This window comes from Periophthalmus magnuspinnatus, chromosome 6, assembly GCF_009829125.3.
Source record: "Periophthalmus magnuspinnatus isolate fPerMag1 chromosome 6, fPerMag1.2.pri, whole genome shotgun sequence".
Lineage (NCBI taxonomy): Eukaryota > Metazoa > Chordata > Actinopteri > Gobiiformes > Gobiidae > Periophthalmus > Periophthalmus magnuspinnatus.
In genome coordinates, this window is record NC_047131.1 from 20,201,304 (window position 1) to 20,209,710 (window position 8,407).

At 39.5% G+C, this 8,407-nt stretch overlaps 1 protein-coding gene across 1 annotated transcript in view; it reads right to left on the bottom strand.

Moving 5' to 3' along the window:
• tspan18b (tetraspanin 18b) overlaps positions 1-7,883 on the bottom strand; it is a 49,347-nt gene extending 41,464 nt beyond the window's left edge. The window contains exon 1 of the mRNA XM_033968125.2: positions 7,600-7,883. The gene's annotated coding sequence lies outside the window, so the exon portion shown is untranslated. The remainder of the gene's footprint in view (positions 1-7,599) is intronic.
• Between the last annotated feature and the right edge of the window lie 524 nt (positions 7,884-8,407).

Here is an 8,407-nt window from a genome sequence, read left to right on the forward strand (position 1 = left end):
TGGGACCATAAGTGAACAAAAGCATAGAGCTTGGATATGTGGTTGTAGAGGAGAAAGACCAGAAGCTACAAATGAGCAAACGAGAGTCCCATTTCATCAGAAAAATGCTTGAGTTTGGAGAGCAGATAGAGAAAGAGAGGAGGAGAGAGAGAGGGAGAGGGGGCATTAGGGCTATGAGTCACAGGGAGAGGCAGTAAAAACACACTCCATTCACTGTACCAAAACCCAAAAAGGCTCTGTGGGTATGCTGCTGAACACTCAAATTACATAAAACATTACTTTAAAAGATGGATAGACATTCAGACAGAAGTCAATAAAGAATATTATTGGGGAAAGTCCATTTTTTGAAACAAAATTTCTTTCTTTTCTATGGCTTTGGCTTACAGGGTGTATCTTCTACATAGCACAGCAGCCTCCTGGTGTGCAGTGATTTGCATATTAAATTGGGATATAATGTATTGCCTTTCCTGATGAAATACTTTCATTTTTAGGCTTTAGAATACATGAATTACATAATATTTCATAATCAGCCTATACACATGATGTAAAATTTAGCTGCTCCCTTTATGGTCTGAATCTAGAACAGATATTGGGCAGATTTTTACACCAGATGCCCTTCCTGACCCAAGTGGACAACGGGGTATCTAAACCAGGGTGAAAAAGTAAAATTAAATCAACATAATCAAGCAAAATACTCACTTTTTAAATGAAAAAAACAAACTCAAAAATAAAATAAATAAATAAAATAATGTAACACTAATCTAATAACTTGTGCTTTTTTACTGCATAAACCATATTTCCACAAATCAGCACACTGCAAAGCACCATAACTCACTCCAGCTTTATTTACTTAAGCTGAGGCAATCACATTCATTTTTGTTCCCTTTCCCGCTAATTAAAGTGACACATGAATTAGAACAAATCAATAGCAGTGTAAATCAGTGTCACTGCTACATTATGAGCTTTGTCACAGCAATTACCTTAATAACTACTGCACAAAGCGGCCACAGTAGACCATATAAGCCAGCTCTATGTCCATTTGATTCTTAATGTCCACCTTAACTGCAGGATACATCATTTAAGGTCACTCTACGAGGATAGAATCTAAAACCAAGTCGAAAATATTAAGTGAGAGGACATAGGACTGCACAATGCTAAAATATATGATGCACAAAATTGGAATAACTATAAAATTGAATATTTTCTTGGTGCAAACAGGAAAAAGTTGGACCTCTCCTGATTAGTTTTAGAATGGACTTGATCTATAACAGAATTAGTATAAGATCTGAAATATATTTCCTTTTGTGTTGAAAATTACATTCTATATACATTGTGGTACTGAAAATGATATTCGGCAATGAGTTTTCTTTATAATTTAAATAATTTTAGGAGTCTGAGTTAATGTCATGCTTTTCTTTTATACAAAACATTTATTTTCTTTGTTGCACTATTTATCCAGACTTGGGACAGGCACAAAGATCAGGATTATGACCGTATAGCTGGCTGCACATGGATTCCATTTCACCTACTACAGACTTCCTACAGAAATCCAAAGGTGTCCAAACCTCCCTGTCAAAGGGGTCAGATTTCAGAAGGTAAAAAGGCTGGGCCTGGTTAGTACTTGGATGGGAGACCACTAGGAAAATCAGTTGCCACAGTGGCACCCCACAGTGTCAAAACTGCTGTTGTGTCCTTAGGCAAGACAATTCACCCACTTTTCCTTGTATGAATTTGGTGTGTGAGTGAGGGTTGGTGGTGGTCAGATGGTGCAGCTTGGCTATATAAGACTAGTGTTATCCACACTGCACAGAGGACATAATCTTATCTGTTAAACTAAGATTGGCACCAAGCTTTTCTATGGAGCCAACTGAACAAGAAACAATTGGGCTCTCTTCCTGCCTGGTGTTTAGTACCCTGCTCTCGCCCAATGAGCCAAGTCAACCAACACAGGGTTCAATCTGAGTCAACCCAGCCATTGTGTGCGCTTATCAAAGAGCTGCCTGTTCACGAGACAATCCTGTCCCTATACTGTGATAGGAAGAAACCACACCACGTCATTTCTTTTGTCTACACCAGGAAATGAACTTAAAAGTGCATATGACAGGCTTTATTACTTTGTCTGATGGGATAGTATCTGCTGTCAATATTTATCATAGTTTTACATCAACGAAGTGTCAGTTTTGTGAAGAAAAGTTGCAAGAAAGTTAAATTGGGCAGATGCTGAGTTCCAAAAAGAATCACTACACAAAATTCCACCCAAAATGAAGGCAACATTTACGCACGAGGAACACATTTGGAATTATAAAGTTAATAAAACAAAGATGTAATTTAAATGTTTTATTTTGAAACAACAATAACTGTGTAAAGTAGGTGAGCTTTCTGGCCTTTGTTTATAGTATGCTTTCACACAGTTATGGAATTACCTCTACACATGTCACATCTGCTGCCCAGGTCCAACCAGTAAGTAAAATGTTAAACTTCACCAAAATGGTCAAATCAAGGAAAACTAGTTACAATATTTAGTAATGACCTAAATAAATTTATATTATCTACTGTATGTTTTGTGAAATGTGTCCAACCTGTCATATGCACTTTAAGTTTCAAAACTGTGCATTGGAGGAAAAGAAAAAATGTCAGGTAATCTTTGTTCCAGGCTAAAATCCCTTCTTCGAGCTGTGACCACATCTACAGGATAAAAAGGTGGCGAAAAGGCCCCTATAGGCATCGGAGGATTTAGCGAGTGCGCTCTCTCCTTGTATAATGACCATCGGATACTAAGCTCTCCTGCTTTTATGGACACCTAGGCGACACGGTTTATTAGCCCTGAAAAACGTTCAGCGCAGTTCAAAAATGACTAGAAGGGTATTGAGATAAACGTGATTAGAGTGTCTCGCCAACTTAGCAAACCCGCTATCTACGAGGACCAGCTTGACGAATACATACCTTTTACCTCATTACCTGCTTGCTATGGCTGTTATAAAAAGGGAAATTGGGTGAATACAAAGATAAGCGGTGAAGAATTCCTGCGTTGAGCTCAAACAGGCCAGTCTGCTTCCTCCTGATAAAATGGAGTGTCCGGTGCAGAGACCCTCAGCCCTTCCTGTCTTCTCTGCCAGCTCTACCCCCCCTTCCCCCCAAAGCTTAGGTCACTCACTGCATCCTGGTCCACACCGACAAACGGTAATGGTGAGTAACTTTAATGGAAGACTCTCATATGTGCCATTAGTCAGGAATGCTTGGGAGTCTATTTGATTTGGAGGACATCCATATTAAACGGCCAGTACCACAATAATGTCTCAATAGCTAGCGAGAAAAGCAGGCAATTTGTGCTCAAAATACATTTCTATTATAGTGAAATTATTTTTAAATGAATCAAGAGCGGCACAGTATTGGACTCATGCCGTTAAATAAAAAAGAGCTGTAGCACTAGTTTGTGATCATGCAAATAAAATGCTAATGCTAATAATTTAGTATTGACTCGTATTTGGAATTCGATATGTTTGACAATCCAAGTTTATTGTGCATGAAGTTAAGGGAAGGATTTCAAGCAAAGCACCTTGGGAAAGCAAATTACAAATAGATATGTTACAAAGTTATATTTTATTTGGAGGAGTAACTTCATGACGCAAGCCAAGAAACCTCCCTGGTGGACTGCATTAAACCACAATGTCTCAACACCAAGTCATCTTCAAAACAGAACTGACAAAGGCAACAGCTACATACACCTCTGTGGCTTCTAAATATATAATGAAAAATGCATCTTTTCAGAGAGTGAATCATTTCTGCTTGCTGCAAATTCATTCTCTCTGGTCTCTTCTGACAACAGAGATGCCAAACCCATTACTGGCCCGAGTTCTCTGCATCACGCACGTTAAATGAAGGGTCCTCTTGCAATCGAAAAAAGCAATTTTCTCATTGAGCCAATAGATACTCCATTTAGTTGCAGCTCTCTGTGGACCACTGCTGCTGCTGTACCGAGCTTATGCATGAGTGGGGAGTGGGGACTGATGACACAGCCGTGTTTTCCTCTTGCCTCCTCTGTCTGAACCCATCAATATGGATACAAATGTGAATGAAAAGTGCAATGATGACAATTCAAAAAGAGTAAGAAGGTACACACTAAGGCCACATGAAATTAAATGTAAGAATACATGTAGGTTAATTTGTGCAGACCCAATTCTGAAAAAGTTAGAAGTATCTTAAAGGTGCACTATGTAACTTTTTTGGAGATGGTACACACCTAATCCATGGAAAGATGGCATTAAATGTATTAATCTTGCATTTATACAATTACTGGTAAAAAAAATACCCTGAAAAATATGCATACGTGCGTCTTCACAGATCTGACCAGTAACCTGGCCTTACGCTTTAGGTGGCAAATAGGTGGCAGAGCCTTTACCAAAAAGTTACATAGGTTAGCAAGGAGTGGAAAAACAAAGGTACAAAGGCACTTTTCCACATAAGGACATGTTCTTGCATTTGAATCCCTATCCCTTAATGCTACTGGGGTAACCCGACAACACAGACGTTTACCTAGCTGAATCAACCATAGGAAACACACCAAAAAGACATGAAACATTGAAATACCACATAAACATGTAAACATATTTTAACAATTTGTTAAAATATGATACCAAACAAAACATCTAAGCTGCATTGTCATTAAAAAAAAGAGTAAAACATCAAGGGTTGTGCTTTGCATGTCAATGTGACCAATCAGAAAAGGCCACTTCCAATCAGTTGCATAAAATCCCTCTTATTCAAGCTCTGTTGTAAATTAATTATTCAACAAAGAAACAGCATGCTTCATGTTTGCATAATGTTGTTCAGCCCTTCACAGACAGACAAATATTAGAGAATGTGGGAGTATCCAAAGTCAAAATGGCCAGCCAAAAATTCTCAATGCTCTTGCCTCATTTGCAGCCTGATATGTTGAAATGATAGGTTAGTATGTGGAGGAGGGACTGGTGTTATGGGAAATTGGGATCAGGAGAAGTCATGTGTAACCAAAAGATTGATTAATTTTAGGCTTTTAAGGAGTGCTACTCTGTCAGCCGGAGTCACCCACTACTGTGCTCCTTGCAGCTTGGAGCCACCACACATCAATTCACACCCATTTTTTTTCTAACAAGAACAGCATGACAAGGTCTGTAGGATTTCATTGTTAGCACTTTAGCATTGGCACTGGCAAAAGTGTGATTAGCCACAACGCATTATAGAGCTGCTATTCAAATGACTGCACCGCTAGCGCCAGTGGCAAGTCTCATTCCAGGTGTTACAGGTTTGTAGGTGGAATAAATACTAGCTTTACTCAGTGGAGATTTGCAATTGCCATAAACACTGACTAATTGCTACCCACAGTGAAAAATACATACAGAGGTTGCATTGTTTCAGCTAACCTTTATTCCCTGTATTAATTATAGTGTAGTCTGGGGGAATGGCTTATGTTTGCAGTTGTATCAATCACTCAGCAACAAAACAATTTCAAACAGTCAAATGTGTATTAAGTAAAGAATGCTGGAGGGGAGGTTTAGTCACAGGAATTTGCTAAGTAAAATCATTACAGAGGGGAAAAAGTTGGTTTGGACCTGGATTGGTTTTGGACTGGTCTAAACTGGTTCTGGTTAGGTACATTCTGGCTCTGCTTGAAAACTCTTTTAGTTCTAGATTCATCCTACTTTATCCGGTTTACATCTGGTCGATTACTGATTTATACCCAGTTAAAAAGTGGTTAAGAGCAATATAATAAACAATAATAAAAGCAATGGCAAATTAGCTTTAGACTTGCTTAATCTAACACACCAGTGGATCATTATTTTACATTTGGTTGATATCAAATTGCAAAACTGATCCAAAATTACTTTGTTCACATGTCACTATAGCTACGTGATGCTGATGAATCCTATGTGTATCTCCATTTGAAAAAAACAAACAAAACAAACAGACAAAAAACAACAGTACAGAGGAGTGAGTGTTTGGGGAAAGGGAAAAAAAAATACAATTTCATAGCAATGGTGTCTTGATTGCAGAAGAATATAGATTACTCAAACATGCATGAATCACTATACAACTTGAGCAGATAAATAAGAAAACTATTATAAAAAAAGGTGTGGTTAAAAGCTCTTGAAAGTGGATATATCCCCTTTAATGTTCTAATTCATTTGTCTTGATCCTGAATTAGTCTCTTTTTTATATATATAAAAAAAACAAATGTGATACTTTCATTTCTTGGTGCAAAAATCTTGAAAGTCCTTGAAAAGACATTTGCTTTTGCCGTATACATTCCAAGCAACAGTTCTTCAGTAAGAAAAGAAAGACCCTGCTTTGTGCATGTTGCAGCAGTGGCATTGTGGTCCTCTCCATTAATCACAGACAGAATAACAGATGCAGATTTGTCAGTCTGGCAGAGCTCCTGGGCAGGCAATGATGGTCCTCTGCTCCAGACACAAGGAGATTGAGAGCTGGACTGAGTGGTTAAGACTTTAACTTGGGGCAAAACAGTGGAGGACTGCACCCGCGCCTAGACACTGACTTGTGTTAATGAGTCTCTGGGAGCCAATACCCCCTGGCAAGATTTCATTATGGTTTCTACGAGTCTGAAATACATCACTAGTTTTATCTATGTACGTAAAAAGTTTCATGCTGTCCAACTTGAGTTAACTCAAAATGACCCAATTTGACCCCCAAATGGGTCAAATTATAGAAAAATAAATGTTGTAATCAAATACAAGAAATGTATTATGTATTTGGAGGCTAAATTTAAATCACATTTCATATTCAAAGAGCCTGGGCTGAGAAGTAGGCTTTAATGGGTCTTCTAAATTTGTTATATATGTGTAATAAAAAGCCTAAAAACACTGGTTGAAAAGATGTATTGGGAAAGCGGTTATAAGATTTGCAGATCATTCATTTGGCACACTATCATAACTTTTTAGGAACTGGTGTGATCTAGTGTCCCGGGCTGCCATAGTCACATGTCACAGGCTTCATTGATGAGCAAACAAGGAGGATGGGCCGAGGAGATTCGGAGCTGATGCTTCTTTTGATTAATACAGTGTGACAGTGAACTCGTGCCCTACAGCAAAGGTACGGCCGTCAGACGCATCCATCTGCTGACCCTACACATCCCAGCGCGCACAGCCTCCTCTTCCACCACGAGGGCGCACGGCTGAAGCCCCGTGGGAAAGCTGCCAGATTCAGGAGTGACACACATCCCTCAAACTCACCGTGCTAAATGCGCTCCCTGACCGCACCACACAATGCAACTGTCTAAATGGCATCTTCTCCAATCGGTTTATTACTGCGTGTAGCTGAGGAGGTCAATGAGGCTACGCGAAATACGGGACTACAGAATGTGCTTAAACAACTAACATTTCCTTTTCCAACTATTTCGCTCCAGTTTACGCAGTAGACAATCCCTAGCCAAACTTATAATAACAAAGTAAACGGAGAATCAAACACAGCCCCAAGCTCAGCCCCCAAAGACACGATGTTTAGAATTACGCCTCCGTTAAACAAGACGCTCACAAAACCAGCAATTTAACTCAAGTCTTCCAAGTAAAACAATCAAGTTAGAGACAATAAAGCGTGACTTCTTACCTCAAAGCGCAGCTCAGTGTTTGAACCCTGTGACAGGCAGATTCCCCGAGAAAGTATCGCAACAAAATCGTGCGTAAAAGCTTTAAAACAATGTCGACTTTGGAGGATTAGGCGAAGACGTCTGTCAGTCGGGATGTCCAAGAAGGAGAAATGTACCCGGCAGCGTCCAACTCATAAATTCCAGCGCTCCTCCGAGATCTGCGTTCCCAATTTGGACAAGCATGCGGTGCAAAGGGGAGCCTGGTATGCAAACAGTTTGGTGAACTCACTGAGCGCAGAGCTGAGCGGCACATCCAACAGCGCGTATGCTCCTCCAGTGGGTGTGGCCAAACATCTGACACACACGCCCCTCGTTTACGTCCTCACTCTCACTCGCTCTCCTAGTTTGTTTTATTATGAGGGCCCATTAGTAGCCTTCTGTTTTGAAGCTGTCTCACTTGTGATTATTTTACCTTTCCTGGGGACTTTATAAAGTTCATTAGATATTTGTTTTATAACACAGAAATTAATGCTGGCGTGGTTATCCATTATTAGTCATTGTAAGAGAAGATTTAAAGAAAACTAAACTAGCAGAATGGACTTTTTCTTCTTTTAACAGAAACGCCTGCAGCTATCTACTCCTCTCAACAGATAAGACCTATAACTTGGCCTGGTAGTGTAGTTCGCTTGTCTCCATGGAGATCGACACATTCAATGCCATAAATGCCTCCACCAGAAATGTTGGCGCACTTTTAAGTTGAAAACTCTTCAAGTAGGCCTAATGGAGTAGCCAGCAAAATTATAGCTGTGCTTGTTAAAAAAATGCATT